This window comes from Pelobates fuscus, chromosome 3, assembly GCF_036172605.1.
Source record: "Pelobates fuscus isolate aPelFus1 chromosome 3, aPelFus1.pri, whole genome shotgun sequence".
Lineage (NCBI taxonomy): Eukaryota > Metazoa > Chordata > Amphibia > Anura > Pelobatidae > Pelobates > Pelobates fuscus.
In genome coordinates, this window is record NC_086319.1 from 113,297,248 (window position 1) to 113,316,432 (window position 19,185).

General features: G+C 42.9%; 1 long non-coding RNA gene across 1 annotated transcript in view; it reads right to left on the reverse strand.

Annotated features, from left to right (window-relative positions):
• Nucleotides 1-11,792, reverse strand: part of LOC134600874 (uncharacterized) — a 97,075-nt gene extending 85,283 nt beyond the window's left edge. Inside the window, exon 1 of the long non-coding RNA XR_010090372.1 lies at nt 11,411-11,792. This is a non-coding gene — a long non-coding RNA (uncharacterized LOC134600874). The remainder of the gene's footprint in view (nt 1-11,410) is intronic.
• Nucleotides 11,793-19,185: the final 7,393 nt, after the last annotated feature.

Sequence of the window (19,185 nt, forward strand, 5' to 3'; positions counted from 1 at the left end):
ATCTATTCCCCCTCTCTGTTTTATCCCCCCTTATCTATTCCCCCTCTCTGTTTTATTCCCCCCCTATCTATGACCCCTCTCTGTTTTATCCCCCCCTATCTATTCCCCCTCTCTGTTTAATTCCCCCTATCTATTCCCCCTCTTTGTTTAATTCCCCCTATCAATTCCCCCTCTATTTTATTCCCCCCTATCTATTCCCCCTCTCTGTTTTATTCCCCCACCCCTATCTATTCCCCCTCTCTGTTTTATTCCCCCATCTATTCCCCCTCTCTATTTTATTCCCCCATCTATTCCCCCTCTGTTTTATTCCCCCATCTATTCCCCCTCTCTGTTTTATTCCCCCACCCCTATCTATTCCCCTCTCTATTTTATTCCCCATCTATTCCCCCTCTGTTTTATTCCCCCATCTATTCCCCCTCTCTGTTTTATTCCCCCACCCCTATCTATTCCCCCTCTCTCTTTTATTCCCCCATCTATTCCCCCTCTGTTTTATTCCCCCATCTATTCCCCCTCTCTGTTTTATTCCCCACCCCTATCTATTCCCCCTCTCTGTTTTATTCCCCCATCTATTCCCCCTCTCTGTTTTATTCCCCCCCTATCTATTCCCCCTCTCTGTTTTATTCCCCCCCCTATTTTATTCCCCCTCCCCCTGTTTTATTGCCCCTTCCCCTGTTTTATCCCCCCTATCTATTCCTCCTCTCCCCCTGTTTTATTCCCCCCTCCCCCTGTTTTATTCCCCCCTCCTGTTTTATTCCCCCTCTCGGTTTTATTCCCCCCTCTCCCCCCCTGTTTTATTGCCCCCCCTGTTTTATCCCCCCTGTTTTATTGCCCCCTCCCCCTCTTTTATTCCCCCTCCCGCTTTTTTATCCCCCGTTTTATTGCCCCCCTCCCCCTGTTTTATTCCCCCCGTTTTATCCCCCCTTTTTATTGCCCCCCTCCCCCTGTTTTATCCCCCCCCCTGTGTTATTGCCCCCTCCAATTTTATTCCCCCCCTATCTATTCCCCCTCTCTGTTTTATTCCCCCTCTCCCCCCTGTTTTATTGCCCCCTCCCCCCCTATTGTATCCCCCCCCCCGTTTTATTGCCCACCCTGTTTTATTGCCCCCCCTCCCCCTGTTTTATTGCCACCCTCCCCCTGTTTTATCCCCCCCTGTTTTATTGCCCCCTCCCCCTGTTTTATCCTACCCCTCTATTTACCAGAAGTCTGTGCTGTGCTGGGAATTGTGGGAACCGCAAAAGAGCATGAGTGAGAGAGACACATGCTCCTCCCGTCCTCAGCGTCAGTGACAGCCAGGACAGGAATGCCGCCGGACCGCCCGGCGGCTCCAGCGTATAACGCGGCCAGCCCCCTCAGAGTGTGTGCCAACGGACCGGCCACCCGGGCCAATCCGGTCCTGCCGCCGGGCCCCCTGGTGGCGACCTTGGCGGCGGGCCCCCCTCCCGGCCGCGCCCTCGGACCATGTCCAAAGTGCCCGAACGGTCAGTCCGCCCCCGAATATAGGCTCTGAATGAGTGAGGGTACTCCTTTTATGTAATTTCCTAATGACATAAGCAGAATATACTTTGTGTTGTAGACAGTCTTGCATTAAACCAATCATTGTAGTGATGGTTTGCATCTAAATCTGTCTCAAAACTAATTATTGAAGATACAAAACAGTACAACTAGAGTTATAATAAAAACAGGATTTTGAGAACATGTAACAACATTATTGAGTAAACTTCAGTAGTTGTCATTAAAGTTGAGGTTCTGGCAAATTTCTCTGGCAAGCGAAAATATGTTGCCTGGCACCTCAGGCAGCTCTAGAAACATGCATATAGAAATCACAAAAAGGTTTCTTTTAGCAGAGGCCTAAGACAGGGGTATGTAACCTTCGGCACTCTAGATGTTTTGGACTACATCTTCCATAACCTTCTTACAGCCGTAATGATAGCAAAATGTCAGGAAACAACAACAGGAGTGCAGAAGGTTACATACCTATGGCCTAGGATATAAATTAGAATGTGTATTTAATTAAAAAAAAAAAGGTCTTAAAGTGCCCTGACTTCTATGTAGGATTTTGATGCACTTCAGTAAATCATTTATTGATTGAAGCGAGCTTATAGATAATAATAACAAAGTATTTAACTAGGAAAGGTACATTCAGATTACTCTGGTTTCCAAGTACGTCCTGGAGATGTTACCTTAGCCCAACATCCAGGGGTTGTAGTGTATAGAGGAAGTGTATATGGTTTTCTCAACTAATTGAAAAGCTGTTTCTAAGAATACAAGATAAATAGATACATGGAAAATAGCGAAACTTAAAAACACGGTTAGGATTCCTTTACCAAGTTCACAATAAAAACATAACCATGGGATACCACCACTTGTTGATATCTCAGCAGTAATGCAAGTCACGGTACTGTGGTTATGTCCATGTTTTTGTGGGTTTGAGTCATCATGTGACTATATATATAAATCATTCATTATTCAAAAACGACTTGGCCTTGGGTATTAGATTTTTTTTGGTGTGTGGTATTTCACAGTGATTCATGCATTTCTTTTATATTACTAACTTTTTATTGCTGCGAGCAAAGCATGTTATATCACAGCATGCATCATTGCTATAAAGTCGATACGATATTTGTATTGTGTCACATGCCAAAATGATGAATAGAAACATGCATAACAAGATACAGCAAGCAAGGTGAATCGACAGGCAATTCCTGGAAAACACCAACGTGTTTATGCGTTCATGGCTTCCTATTTTAGCAGTTCTGGCCAAAAATAAATTTAAGACGTCAGAAAACGAAACCGGTTTTGGTTTTTATTCACTTTGAGCATGAATAAACTAGTAAGTGATTGCCTATTATCATTATAAATATAATAAAGAATCTATGTTTACTGTTAACTAGTACATCATAAAGGTGGGAGATATTTTGGCATGGCCAAGATCAATGTGAGTTGTAAAATAAAAGACACTCGCAGTGGCTGGACGTAAGGTATTAGAGTTACAACATTGGCATTACTGATAAGTATTAAAGGGGTTACTTATCTTAGTATCTTACAACAAGTATTAATCTCACCTGTGCAAAAATGGCAACAGTAAATCATCCTAGAGTCTAAAGATTTTAGTAAATTCTACTAATGTGCATGTGTCTGCTCAAATGGTCAGAACTCCATGAGGGTGGTATGAGGACCCGACGTCCACAGGTGGGGGTTATGCTTACAGCCCAACACCATGCAGGACGTTTGGCTTTTGCCAGAGAACACCAAGATCTGTGCTCTTCACAGATGAAAGCAAGTTCACACTGAGCACATGTGACAGATGTGACAGAGTCTGGAGACGCAGTGGATTTGATTTCCATTTTTTTTTGTGTGTGTGTGATTTTGTTGTCAGCACATTTAACTATGTAAAGAACAAAGTATTTCAGAAGAATATTTAATTCATTCAGATCTAGGATGTGTTATTTTTGTGTTCCCTTTATTATTTTTGAGCAGTGTACAATAATACAATTAATGATTTACTTACTTTAGCTCAGCTTAGCTTGTTTTCCTCTCTGCCACTGTCAACGTCACTGAGGAGGCATGGCCTCCTTTGCTGATGTCCAATCCAATGCTCACGGGTGTAGGAACCGGGAGGGATGGGGGGGACGCATCCCCCCCAGGAAATCATCCGGGGGGACAGATAATGCAGAAATCCCCCCAAGGTCCGCCGGCCAAAGGGGAGCGCAAAAATCACTTGTCAGACTGACAAGTGGTGTTTGCCGTCCCCCTGACAGGCTGCGTGCGGCTCCATAATGGAACCGCACGCAGTGTACAGTGGGAGGGGGTAAGAAAGAAATGAGTTTGATTCCCAGCAAGGGGAAAATACTTCATGTGTGTCCGGGGGCGACCAGACCAGGGGGTAACCCTTACACAATTGTATGAAAAATAGAGAAGCAGACCTGGTGGGTCAGAAAAAATTGGGCGCCCCCTAGTGGAGATCCATGCATATATACAGAGGGTAAAGCATAACCTTTAATGAATGCTGTATAAAAATGTATAGTAACCTATAATAGGATCGCAAATAAGCGATAAACAAAAAAGAAAAAAGAAAACAAATATATAGGAGGTTATAATAGAGAGAACACGTTGGATGGGGTGAAGTGTCCTAAAATAAGTTCCCTGGAGGACACTTCAATTGTCCCCCCAACGTGTAAAAATAGCTCTCAAGTGCACTGGTAACTCGATGCAGTTATACTATATAGCACCCTCCAGTCAGTACCCAAAAATCGAACCCAACAAACCGGGATCAATGAGGGTGGATAGAGTAGCAAAAACCTGCATACTCAGGAGAGAACTGTAGCAATAGGAAATAACAAAACGAGGTATGTATACTAATATGATAACACACTGTCCAGGATATATACAATGTAGCTGAGACAGCGATCTGGTTATTGGAGCCTAGCCTCCAGTGGCCAGGGGAACAGAACTGTGGGAGAGAGAGAATCAACTGTGCTGAACAGAGTTCCCCACCCCAACCCCATACGTCCCTTCCCTCTTACTGCCTCTGAGGTGACTATCTCACAATCCAGATTACTAGTATCACTCGTGGAATTGACCTTGATTGCTAACTAAATCTTTGCCGAGAGCAATGACACCGGATAACCTCGCTGCCTGCCTATATAGGAGGTTATAATAGAGAGAACACGTTGGATGGGGTGAAGTGTCCTAAAATAAGTTCCCTGGAGGATACTTCAATTGTCCCCCCAACGTGTAAAAATAGCTCTCAAGTGCACTGGTAACTCGATGCAGTTATACTATATAGCACCCTCCAGTCAGTACCCAAAAATCGAACCCAACAAACCGGATCAATGAGGGTGGATAGAGTAGCAAAAACCTGCATACTCAGGAGAGAACTGTGGCAATAGGAAATAACAAAACGAGGTATGTATACAAATGTGATAACACACTGTCCAGGATATATACAATGTAGCTGAGACAGCGATCTGGTTATTGGAGCCTAGCCTCCAGTGGCCAGAGGAACAGAACTGTGGGAGAGAGAGAATCAACCCCATACGTCCCTTCCCTCTTACTGCCTCTGAGGTGACTATCTCACAATCCAGATTACTAGTATCACTCGTGGTATCAACCTTGATTGCTAACTAAATCTTTGCCGAGAGCAATGACACCGGATAACCTCCCTGCCTGCCTGACACGTGTTTCGGCGCCGCTATCTGCGCCTTCTTCGGAGGCTTAACCAAAAAGGTATGCGAGCTCAGGGGGCTCCTTAAATAGCCCATAACCTGTGGGCGTGTACTGTAGTGTCCGCGCCAAAATGGCCGGATTCAGACAAGCCCCTCCCCCTCATGACGTGCTGAGATATAATTGGGTTATGCTAATGAGGCCTGATTAACCCCTCGAGTGCCAAAACCATATCGTAGAAGAATTAGTTCGTGATGTGGGAAATCATAGGACCAACAGCGGTGGCACACATGTCTGGGTAAACCCAAGATTCAGCAAGGCTATAAGTAAAGTAGCTGCTGTGACTTCAATATGTCATAGTATTACAGCATTAAGAGAGGGAAAAGTGGATGTAACACAAACGTTTAGCCCAATCACTTACTGGCTAACACGAGCAAAATAAGTGTTAACGTAGGGACCAGGACAGTGGTATCCAAACGGCGCATCCACTGGGGTAGACCGCCGGGTAGAATTACTAATGATGGTCTACTGGGTTCGTGGATGTCCCTCTCTCTGCAATTACGAATATAGGGTAAATTCACACATGTAGGGGGGTGCTTGCCATGTGTAAGTGTATGTGCAAAGGGTTAAGCTGGACCCCTGATGTTACAGAAAAGGATGAGCATACCAAATGGAAATAATAATAACGATAACAAAAGTATATACAGTCATAATAAAGAAAAATGAAAATATATGTACATATATGGTTTAATCATAAAATGATTATCTTGGTGTGGTTTATTTTTCAATAAAGGGAGTAAATGTGAATCCCTCATTTAATCCATTGGGGGCCAAGGTTTTGAATCTGTAGATCCAGAAACACTCTCTTTTGAGCAACATGTGATCCAGGTCCCCCCCTCTACGGCCTACAGTCACCTTTTCAATACCTGCAAACCTCACTCCCTTGGAGTCACCAGAGTGTTGGCTTCTTATGTGTCTTGCCACAGGTGTATCCCTCAGGTTTCTCACGGAGTGTATATGCTCCATAATGCGTCTCTTGAAGGGGCGGATTGTTTTGCCCACATATCTGAGGCCGCACGTGCATATCAAGAGGTATACTATACCTTTGGTGCAGCAATTAAAAAATTGCTTAACACTGCAGGCTACTTGATCGCACGAATCCTTGAGATGTTTGGAGTCTCTGCAAATGTAGCTGCACGCCACACATTTGCCACATTTATACGTGCCCTGTAAAGATAGCCAGTTGCACCCGGCTTTTCTAGAGGATAAATGGCTTGGCACTAGTGTCTCCTTAAGGTTTTTCCCTCGCCTTGCTGTAAGGGATACATAGGGGGTGACTGCTCCTTTGAAGTGGGGATCTTGTGATATGAGTGGCCAGAACCTCCCTAGTATCTTTTTTGCCTGGTCCCAGCCCGAGTCGAAATTCGCAATACAACGGATCGGCGCTTGCTCATTGAGAGTCACTTTGTCTTGGAGGAGGTCCAATCTATCGCTATGTAGGGCCCTCTGGTACGCCTGCTTCAGACAGCGATTAGGATAACCCCTTTCCTTAAACCTAAGTCTAAGGACTTTGGCCTGAGTAATTAACTCCTCCAGGTTTGAACAATTCCTCCTGAGCCGGAGATACTGCCCTACAGGAATACCTCTCTTTAATGTGGTCGGGTGATGACTTTCCCATCTCAGCATAGTGTTGGTGGATGTAGGTTTCCTAAATAGGGTTGTTTCAATTGTGTGTTCAGGGGTAGTACTGAACGTGCAGTCAAGGAAGTTCAGGGAAGAGCCCCCTATCTCCATTGTGAACCTCAAATTGAGGTCGTTGGAGTTTAGGCTCTCCACAAACAATGTGAAGAGATCCCTTGTGCCCGTCCAGACCACTAGGACGTCATCTATGTATCTCTTCCACATACAGATGAATTTGGTGTAACCGCTGTTGGAGTCACTAAAGACCACATTCTCCTCCCACCACCCCAGGTGCAGGTTAGCATATGATGGAGCACAAGACGTGCCCATAGCTTCTCTCCTGAGTATGCAGGTTTTTGCTACTCTATCCACCCTCATTGATCCCGGTTTGTTGGGTTCGATTTTTGGGTACTGACTGGAGGGTGCTATATAGTATAACTGCATCGAGTTACCAGTGCACTTGAGAGCTATTTTTACACGTTGGGGGGACAATTGAAGTGTCCTCCAGGGAACTTATTTTAGGACACTTCACCCCATCCAACGTGTTCTCTCTATTATAACCTCCTATATATTTGTTTTATTTTTTATTTTTTGTTTATCGCTTATTTGCGATCCTATTATAGGTTACTATACCTTTTTATACAGCATTCATTAAAGGTTATGCTTTACCCTCTGTATATATGCATGGATCTCCACTAGGGGGCGCCCAATTTTTTCTGACCCACCAGGTCTGCTTCTCTACAGTGGGAGGGGGAGCGCCTCCCCCTCCCACTCTGCATAGGATCGCCGGGTGTCAAGTGACTACCCGGCGCTCAGTCTGGCACCGTGCGCCGCTTGAAGAGGTCCCCCTCCCCTGCTCTGTGCGGTAAAACGGCAGGGAGGGGGACAACAGTATGCAAGGAGGAGAGTGGAGCCGGCGTCATTATAAGCTCAGACGCCGGCTCTGAAAAAAAAAGCAGCTGCCTGCCCTGCCACTGCCAGGTATTTAGTATGGAAGGGTTAGAGGGGAGATATAATTTGGGGAGAGGGGGTGGGTAGAAAAATGAATGGAAGGGGTTCGAGGCTACTAATAGGAATGGAGGGGGGTGGAAGGGTACTAATAGGGGTAGAAGGGGATCCTAATATGAATGGGGGTGGGGGTACTAATATGAATGGAGGGGGGTAGGAGGGGGTACAAATATGAATGGAGGGGGTTAGGAGGGGGTATTAATATGAATGGAGGGGGGTACTAATATGAATGAAGGGGGTAAGGGGCTAATAAAATGACTAGAGGGGGTGGGGCTGTGGGGGGGTAGTAATATGAATAGGAGGGGGTAGTAATATGAATGGAACAGGTATGGAGGGTAGTAATATGAACGGAAGGGGTATGGGGGGGTAGTAATATGAACGGTAGGGGTATGGGGGTTAGTAATATGAATGGAAGGGGTATGGGGGTTAGTAATATGAACGGAAGGGGTATGGGGAGGTAGTAATATGAACGGTAGGGGTATGGGGGGTAGTAATATGGCCGGAAGGGGTATGGGGGGTAGTAATATGAACGGAAGGGGTATGGGGGTTAGTTATATGAACGGAAGGGGTATGGGGGGTAGTAATATGAACGATAGGGGTATGGGGGTTAGTAATATGAATGGAAGGGGTATGGGGGTTAGTAATATGAATGGAAGGGGTATGGGGGGGTAGTAATATGAACAGTAGGGGTATGGGGGGTAGTAATATGGCCGAAAGGGGTATAGGGGGTAGTAATATGAACGGAAGGGGTATGGGGGGGTAGTAATATGAACGGAAGGGGTATGGGGGGTAGTAATATAAACGGAAGGGATAGGGTAGTAATATGAATGGAAGGGGTAGACGGGGTAGTAAGTGTCCCTAAATGGCAGTTAGGAAATGTGGTCACCCTAAGTCAGGGCAGCCATTAACACGGGGCAAAAAGGGCAGCTGCCCCGGGCCCAGTTGCTCCTGGGGGGCCCAAAGCAGCTGCCTCTTGAGCCCCGCTGCCCACAATAATATGCAAAAAATTTTCCCTCTCAAATCCTGATCTGATTCAATCCTCCACTATTCGGCATCGCCACATATTAAAGGACTTTGTTTGCTCCTCCCGACCTCCCTTGCCCTCTGTGTACGCGCATTCCATGATGTCATGACAACGCTAGGGTGAGCTCCGGTCTCCTACAACTGCAGAGCAGCGCCTCACGCTTTCAGCCCTGAACCCAGATCACTGCTGGTGTCTTCAGTACTGTAAGTACAAGAAGATATATTACTTGTTTTATGGTGGTTAGGAGGCTAGGTGGTTGGAGGGGAGGCAATTAGGGACGGTGGATAAAGGGGTTAACAAGGGATATCATACCGATTACATGAAATGCTCCCATCCAGCCAGGGATATCATTAGTACAGTACTATCTGCACATTGTTTACAAAAAAAATGATAGACATTTTTATTTCATACATTTGTGATGATTATTTTTTTCCCTCTATATACAAGTGACACTATTGTCACCAGAACCACAACGGCTAAACCTAGTAGTTTTGGTGTTTATAGCATGTCTCTGCAGGCTTTTTAATGTAAGCGCACTGCCCTTTCAGACAAAGGCAGTATTTACATTACTGCCGAGGACTACCTTATCAGGCGGCCACTAGAGGTGCTTCCTAGTCCAGTGTTGCACAACGTGCAGCACTAGCATTCACGCTGAACACTCCTCATAGAAATGCATTGATTCAACGCATCTCTGTGAGGAGATGCTGATTGGTGCAGCGCAGTGTTTTACCACGCATTGGGTTGGCTGATATATATTCAAACACTGTACATTCCTGTGCATTGTATTGATGAGGTGATCTGTAATACGCTCACAAACTGCACGTTCCTGTGAGTTATTTTGCTGTAGAGCTTGTGATGCACTCACACACTGCACTTTCCCATGCATTTTATTGCAGAGGTGTTCTGTGATGTACTTGCACCTCACACATTACTGTCAGTTGCATAGCTGTGGAGCTATGCGATACACTGATATGCTTCACATTATATTATTTCACACACACACACACTGAAATGTAACATTATTATTATTATTATTATTATTTTATTATTTACATAGCGCCATCAAATTCCGTAGCGCTGTACAATGGGATAAACAACTCCCAGTTTACTGAATAAGAATATACCCGGCGAGTAAGAATGCTAGCCCCCCCAGATCTGTGGGGGTTTCTACACCCATGCCAATGCTCCTCATTGAGCTGTCACGAAGACAACCACTCGAGGTGTGTTTAACCTTGCAAATGGAATCATTGCAGTTTCTACCAAATGTTAATATATTACATTGCTGGGTTAAAATGAAAGGGCTACTGCACGCAGACCACTTCATTGAGATGAAATGTTCTGGGTTTAGTGTTCCTTTAACTATTTGCATTCTCAATTTGAACATTCACTCCAACCCACCCTCTCCCCCCTCCCCCCAAAAAAACTAAACAGAATTCTGAAATATACGAGTGAACAGCCTTAGTGAAATATCTTATTTTCCAATGTTTATTTTTTAGGTCTTTTTTAAATTCAATTTTAAATGTGGGGCACCATTTTGAACAGGTACCACCAAATGCGGTTTGATAAGTGCAATCACACGCCAGAAAGGAATATTATCCTTAGTCTACTCTACAGTGGGTGGCCAGTTATATCAGTACTAACCTATTTTTTTCATTAATATTTTTTCAACACAGTCACTTATTTAATTGGTTGCAATACCTGTGATGGTTCCTGCATAGACATCATTAACATAATGCACTATACACCATTGATTAATAAGGTCATCTGCTAATTCATGTATTATTGTAACAGTTTCCTTCCAGATCTTCTTCATCCATCTGGCATTTGGTTGGTTGTGGGGTCATTAGCACTTCCGCAAGCTAATCATATGAGCAGAATGCAGGACTATTACAGAAACAGCAGAAAATATGGTGGCTTATAGAAGTATCATCACTTATGTGAATATTTGGTAGATTTTCATTCTACCTGTAGTAACAATACCTGATCCTTGCAGTGCTGCGTGATCGCGGTGCAGACACCACTTCTGCACGACATTGTCATTAGCATCATGGTATGTCATTCTGATATCATTAATAATGAGGAATGCTTCTCATTGTAACCAATCACAACCCAGTATACGGTATAGATACTTCTAGGATATCCTTGTTTCCTTGCCCTGTCCTGTTTTTTGGTTATCTGAGATAGCGTTCCTATAGTTATTGATTTTACTATTCCTGAATTCTATTAATCTGACCTTGCTTCTCTGTTTCCCTTCGACTTTGTTTATTTTCAATCTATTGCAGACATTTCCTCTATGTGTTTGTAGTGCTAGCCTGGCAACTCTAAGTACCTGTAAAGCTTCTGTCCTGTCGATACCTAGGTTTGTGTATTAGGGTTATTCCAGTCCTGACAGTACTTTTAACAGATGTCAGAGGATAATTAAGCATCTGGATTTCTATTTTGCTGATGTTATCAATGGTGTTCAGATTCATGGTGAGATTAGTGCATGTGTCACATATTTTTACGGTGAAGATAGTGTAATTGAAAATTACTTACTTGAAGGATTTGTGAATAACTTTCTTTTCTTATAGATTCCAGGACAAAGGAAGTTATCGTCCCAACCAGTGGAGAAATGAGTAAGGCACAAGGAGGTAAGAATCTTTACGATCGATGATTAATTCACTTGAAAATGAAAAAAAAAAAATAGGTGCATATCACTTTAGAACAAATTAGGCTAACCAAAAGGAAAAATCAACTAAGCGGTACAGTTTGTGAAGAAAATACAGAGGATCCGTCAAAAAGGGAGTGTAGAAGTGTAGGAAAAGTAAGTATTTAAAAATCAGTCCGGTTTATAGCAATGAGAGAAGGACGAAATCCAAAGGCAAGTCAATGCCAAGTCCCAAAAAATCGATCAGATGTGAAGTTATCGTAAATCCCTACATCCCTAAATCCCTACATCCGCTCCAAGTCAGGAACAAGAAAGCAATCCACATTTAAGGTAGTAGCATTGAGTGTCCAGAGGCAGACCAAGGTCAAATTCCAGTGAAGCGATCCGAGGAGAAGATTTATGGGTAAGCTTCTAAAGGAGTAGGTGTTGGGGCCCCTAATTGGAGAACCTGTAGGATTGAAATGTTAACAGTATACTGTTAATAAATTACACGCATTAGTGGTGCATAGATGTACTTATGGCGCACACTTTTATTATAGTGCATAGCATCAGTGTCTCTTAACCACTTAGTGACCAGACCTTTTTTCAATTTTCTTACCGTTAAGGACGAGGGCTCTTTTTAAATTTCTGCAGTGCAGTGTTTGTGTTTAACTGTAATTTTCCTCTTACTCATTTACTGTATCCACACATATTATTATATACAGTTTTTCTCGCCATTAAATGGTCTTTCTAAAGATACCATTATTTTCATCATGTCATATAATTTACTATAATTTTTTGAACTAAAATATCATGGAAAATGTATAGAAACTGTTTTTCTTACTTTGAACCCCAATATCTGTTACGCATCTACAACCGCCAAAAAAACCTGTGATAAATAGTTTCTAAATTTTGTCCTGAGTTTAGAAATACCCAATGTTAACATGTTCTTAGCTTTTTTTTGCAAGTTATAGGGCTATAAGTACAAGAAGCACTTTGCTATTTCCAAACTAAGTTACATTGTAACACTGATATCATTCAGGAATCCCTGAATACCCCATCACATGTATATATATATTTTTAAAAGGAGACAACCTAAAGTATTAAACTTGGGATATTTTGACTCTTTTCATGCAATAATTTCACCACCACTCTATGCCAAATTAAAAAAAATAATAATAATTGGTGATTTTTTTGACACACATAGCAATTTAAGAATACAGGTACGGAGAACTTTAAGGGTTACTGCCAAAGAACACCCCAATATGTGTTCAGCAACATCTCCTGAGTACAGTGATACCACCCATGTACAGGTGTGTCGGGTTCTCTGGGAACTAAAATACCTTACTTGGAGGGTGCGCATTCCAGTTTTCCAACTTGGAAATTTCACAGCTGTCTTCATGCAGCCATGTCCCATTAGGGACATTTTTGAAGCAGGACTATCTAATTTACCCCCATCAAACCATATATTTTTGAAAAGTACGCACCCTAGAGTATATCAAATGGTGGTATTTTAACATTTTCCATGCACTAATTCTACCAACAGTCTTTAGCAAACGTTTGGGTAGTTATTTTTTTGTGTTATTTTTCACACACATTCTACTTTAAACACGGATTCTCAGCTCCTGTTAGGTGTTACTGCCGAAGAACAACCCAATTTGTGTTCAGCAACATCTCCTGAGTACAGTGATACCACCTATGCATAGGTTTGTTGGGTTGTTTGGGGTGTGCAATGCCAAACTTCTGACATGTTTTTTTCAAATTTGACATATCTTCTTTGGCTATCTTCTTTGTGAGGGGCCTTTTGACATATCCCAATTTATTTTCTGGCCATGAGCATGCATATATTTGAAAAGTTGACACCCCACAGTATTGTATATGGAGTGTTTTGATGCCTTTGATGCAATCGTTCTAGTCAAAAAATTTGAGAAAATGTGTGATGGTAATTTTTCAATTTTCATTTTTACACACACATTTGTGAGTGATTTAGGGGAGCCTATTGTTGGTTATTACAAGAAAACACCCCAGGTTGTTTTCTGCAAGGCCTCCTGAGTACAACCATGCCCCCCATGCATAGGTTTGCCAGGATTTTGGAAAGGTTCAGTTACAATTGTATGACTTGTCATTTGAGTTGAAATTGAGAGTATTTCTTCTGTTAGGCCTATCTTTAGTTTGGGGCTTATCACGTACCTATGTTTTATTTATTGCCATGAAAGTGTATATATTTGAAATGTAGACATCCCGCGGTTTGTATATGGAGTGCTTTGATGCAACTGTTCTAGCCCAACAAATTGGAGAAAGTGCGAGTTGGTAATTTTTCAATTTTAATTTTTACACACACATTGCTTTTTTACTGTGATTTAGGAGAGCTTGTTGTTGGTTATTGCAAGAAAACACTCCAGGTTGTTTTCTGAGTACACCCATGCGCCCCTCCAGGGCAATCAGGACAGTAATATACGGTATGTTTTCTCTGCCCCCTCTTAAAATAAACTCTGCATCTTTTTGGGTGATTCTGCTTTGCCGCAGTAGGGGGGATTTTAAAAATAAAATGTGTAACCCCAACTCTGTGCTCTCCCATCACCGCCCGGGGTTTGCTTTTTTTTTAACAATAAGCGTTGTCGGTTGTAATCTGCATTAAGTAGATTGCAACCTTTTTTTTTTACCAAGCCCTTGTCTTCGGTATAATTAAGTAGGGCTGGAGCAGCTGATCTGCCAGATCAACCCCACCCATATGCCGGTTAAAGGCCTTGATGCACACCGGCTCCCTTGTGCTCCCAGCTCTGCCACGTACAGAGACCTCCACAGACTCTGTGTGGATGGTGGTAAAAAGGTACACATCCTTCTCGTCTCTGTACTTAACTGCTAACAGCTCCTCTTGTCGCAGAGCTGAGGTTTCCCCCCTTCGTAGCCGGGTGTATGCAAGCTGTCCTGGGAAACTGATGCAGTTCTTTTTTATTGTACCGCAAGCTACTGTATCAAAACAATACAGTAGCTTGAACAAAGGGACACTTGTATAAAAATTGTCGCTATACATGTGGTACGCTTTGTTCATCAGGTCCCAGACTATCTTGTAACTGGTTCTCATATGTTCTGGGCAACCTGGAGGATCAAGGTCCTTTCCCTCGTACACCCGGAAGGCCTGAGTACACCCAGTCTCGCTATCACAGAACGTATACACCTTTACACCATACCTGGAGCACTTGGAAGGAATATACTGTTTGATTCCCAGCCTTCCCTTATACTTCATCAGGGATTCATCCACGCATATATGACAATGTTCCCAATACATCATTGTCCAGAAACACCTCCATAAACTGCTGAGGGCTAAATCCTCAGCATCAGTTAACCATGGACCTGGGCACTCACAGGGACCAAGTCCATCAAGGGGCTCTCGACCCAGGACATAAGCAGTACATAACCAGACTGCTCTGGCAGCACAGGTCCTGTGATGTTTTGACGGTGCCCTGACATTGCAGCCTGTTCACGGTTATGGACTCTTTCCCACATGTTCCTGAAGAGTGCATCAAGCTGCTGCAGGTTATGTTCGAAGGAGCCACAGTAAGGCCTGCGAGTCCACCTCAGGACTTCGGCCTGTGGGGAAATCCACACTTCAAGTGGGCATTATCTGGGTTTCAGATTTTGGAATACATTCAAAGTGTCACCGGGCTACCGACCTAAAGTGGGAATTCAGTGTAAATTTTACATTTAAGAACAGAGTAGGTGAACTGAAAGCATAGCTGATTCAATTTTCTAGCATGTCTACTTTGACCTTAAACTTGAAGCTCACTTAAATTCACTTTAAATTGTCACTTTAGTGAATAAGAGAATGTGCCACTTACGATTTGCATAGAGACCATTTTTCGCTTTTAATAAAGACAGATTATAAAAATATTTTTATGTTATGATAGGGCACATAACAATGAGGTGACAAGTTGACTAGCATGTGTCAGCACATTTTCTATTTTTTATTTCCATTTTTTTTTTCCTTGGAAGTGCTTGTTCGGTTTCAGAGAGGCAACAATTATTATAACTTATTGGTCAATAAAGGGCAAAGCATTTGTTTGGCTGAGTTAATCAGGATTGACAATCTCTGCCAGGGAGGAAAAGACCAGCGTGCCAAGCGAATAAAGGCAAGTAAGCCTAATAATTTATTTCATTGGGGTGAGCTTGGTAATCTAGTTATTAGAGAACCATAGCCTTAGGAAATTGTTCCTATAGTGTTCCTTTAAGAAGTATTAACTAACTGTGCTAAATCACTTTGTAGCATAAATAAAGCTTAGGCTAGATCTGCAATGCAAGCATTTAATGAAGGCAAGGTTCACATTGTAATAGGTTAACATAAGACATAGAGTGGTTCAAGGGAGGGAAAGACATATTAGCGGGCTAGCAGACTGTTAACAAAATGTAAAGATATGTAAACAAGAAGAATGAATTTATAACAAAGAACAGATGCAGGAAAACCTGCAAGACACCAAACATGGATTAGGCCGGTCTGGCTATTTATGTCTTAAAGGGAGCTACAATTTAGAATATTAGATATTTTGTCAAACCCGGAACTGTGTGTTTCTTGTTTGTTTGTCTCCTTCTTTTTAGGGGAATAATGGTTTTATAAAGTAGATAAAGAGGTCACTTAATTTATGTTATTCTTACTTATTAGTCAGAAGTCATTATGTTTCCATCGGCATAAAGTTTTACATCCACTGAGAGTTTTATTTATTTGTAATTATTGTTATTTTTTTTGACCTTTGATTCACAGTGCTTCCACAGCTCGATAGAAGCATCTTCAAAAACAAACAGCTTCAAAAACTCAAAAAAGTGGAACAAATCAGAAAATAATGAAACTAAACAATCAGCAAATAAAACATACAAAGATTGCGATGCATGGGCTCTAATGAATAAGCACAAAGTATGAATTGTTTATGGTTTGGGTCTTTTGCTAAAAGCATCATACGATTACACCTTTTTATATTATACTATTTGAGTACATCTAAATTTTGTTAGGCGCACCGTCTACTTTCCTGTCTACCGGTTGTTGTCGAGAGAGAGATTCACTAAGTAACTGCTAATAGCTCTGTGACGAACAAGACAGTAACAGAAAGACAGTTTTGTTACTGGTCTGTCTTCATGTCAGGACTATGTTGTTGCTTGTTTTGCCAAATTTGCCAGGGACTGTAACCATGTTCAGTGGTGCAGAATATCCTGCATTTCCGGTGGATACACGACTCAAAGATTTTAAATGAGCCCGTAGTCTTTTGGTATTCCATAGATACCTTGGTTTGTGACTGGAATAACTATCAAAAGGGGTATTTTGTTCAAATCCAGTTAGGTAGTAAGGAGTTAAAGTGCGCTAGTACCCGTCATAGAATGCAGGGATGCAGTGTTTAATAAATTGGACCAAGAAATCCATCTTAAGAAACGGAACATCGTGCAAAATTCATTATAAAGCAATATCTGAGAAAAGTAAGTGGCACTCATTCAACACAAAGGAAAAAAATCGCTTTGAGGTACATTTAGACTAATGGAAGAAAGTAGAAATAAAAAAATAAAAAGCAGGACATATATGTAAAATAATGGAAATTATTAGCTGTTGGAATTCAAGGTTGCATTCCAAAGACGACTTGTCCAATACAGGGACGTTTTAGCCGCGAGGCAAACAAGGCATTTGCCTTGGGCGGCATTTTCCAGGGGGCGGCAAAAAAAGCCGCCCCCAAATGCACAAGACAAATGCCTTGTTAGCCTTGCGGCTAATTGACATGCCGGTGGGCTGCTGGGCGGTTGGGCGGCGCTGGCGGGGGAGCATTTCCTCTGAGCACTCTGCTCAGCTCCCTCGCGCACCGCAGAGTGAGGCTGGGAGCCGGAATATGACGTCATATTCCGGCTCCGCCTCCCAGCCTCACTGCGGCGCGTGAGAGAGCTGAGCAGAGTGCTCAGAGGAAGTGCTCCATCGCCAGCCGCCCGCCAGCGCCGCCCGACCGCCCAGCAGCCACTGGACCACCAAGGAGAAAGTTGACCCCCCCCCCCAGCATTCCCAAAGGTAAGGAGGCTGGGGGGGTTAAAGTAAAAAAGTGTTAATGTGAGTGAGTGTGTGTGTGTCTGTTAGTGTGTGTGTGTGTGTGTGTCTGTTAGTGTGTGTGTGTCTGTTAGTGTGTGAGTGTGTGTGTGTCTGTTAGTGTGTGTCTGTTAGTGTGTGAGTGTGTGTGTCTGTTAGTGTGTGTGTCTGTTAGTGTGTGTGTGTGTGTATGTGTGTGTCTGTTAGTGTGTGTCTGTTAGTGTGCGTGTGTCTCTTAGTGTGTGTGTGTGTATCTGTTAGTGTGTGTTTTTTTAATGTGTGTGTCTGTTAGTGTGTGTGTGTGTGTGTGTCTGTTAGTGCGTGTGTGTGTGTCTGTTAGTGTGTGAATGTTAGTGTGTGTGTCTGTTAGTGTGTGTGTCTGTTAGTGTGTGTGTGTCTGTTAGTGTGTGTGTGTGTGTGTGTCTGTTAGTGTGTGTGTCTATTAATGTGTGTGTCTGTTAGTGTGTGTATCTGTTATGGTGTGTGTGTGTCTGTTAGTGTGTGTGTGTGTCTGTTAGTGTGTGTGTCTGTTAGTGTGTGTGTGTCTGTTAGTGTGTGTGTGTGTCTGTTAGTGAGTGTCTGTTAGTGAGTGTGTGTTTCTGTTAGTGTATGCGTATCTGTCAGTGAATGTGTGTGGGGGTGTATTTAGAAGGCAGGGGAGGGGGGAAGGGTTGGGTGGGGGTGGCGCGGGGAGGGGGGGGCACCTGAGTTTTGTCCTGCCTAGGGCAGCACAAAACCAGGATACACCACTGGTCCAATACGATAACACAAGCATGCTTACCAACTTTGGGAGGTTCGATGTCCGGACAGGCGTGAGCAGGTCTATAGAGCGGCATGATATTGATACAGTGTGCCTTGCTGGTGATGCCCAAAGGTAGCCTATATGAAACATGTGAGTGCCAGTCTGTTATGCATGCCACGCTGTCTGACAGCCTCCTTGATTACCACAATCTGGCAGCATTTACTCAGTATACTTGTAAAGCAGTCTGACTATGGGCTGACAGTCCTGGATGCATTTATTGTAGCACAAGCACATCTAATGATGTTCTGGCACTCTGCTTATTGAGGGCAATTCCTTGTTATCTCTAGAGGCAGGAGGCAACGGAACAAAACCAGACAGTGGTACAGGATGGTCTTGCTGTACTTGGGACTGTTTGGAGGTATGCACAAATACACATGATTACCAGGAAGGATGAAACAGGAAGAAATTACAAGGAAAAACATTTATAATCTTGCTAGTGGAAAATAACCAATTTATTCACATCATGAACAAAAACAAAGAAAAAGTTATATTAAGAAAGATATGAAAAACAATACTGCAGTGGTGTTATTGTGAAGCCACAAACTAGAAATCAGCCAGGCAGTATATTTACTGTGAAAAGGCTAGACCTATTGATAAAGCACTCATCTGTCTGGGTAGCAAGGCAACATGGGACTGTGTCAGGTTCTTGAAAGGAAGTGGTTTGCAAAAAAAGTAATGATGGTCCAAACACTCAAGTTCAATCCAGTGGGCAGATTTATTGGAGCAAAATCGAAACAACGTTTCAACTCACAACAAAGGCCCTGTTGTGTGCCAAAACGTTGTTTAAATTTTGCTCCAATAAATCTGCCCACTGGATTGAACTTGAGTGTGTG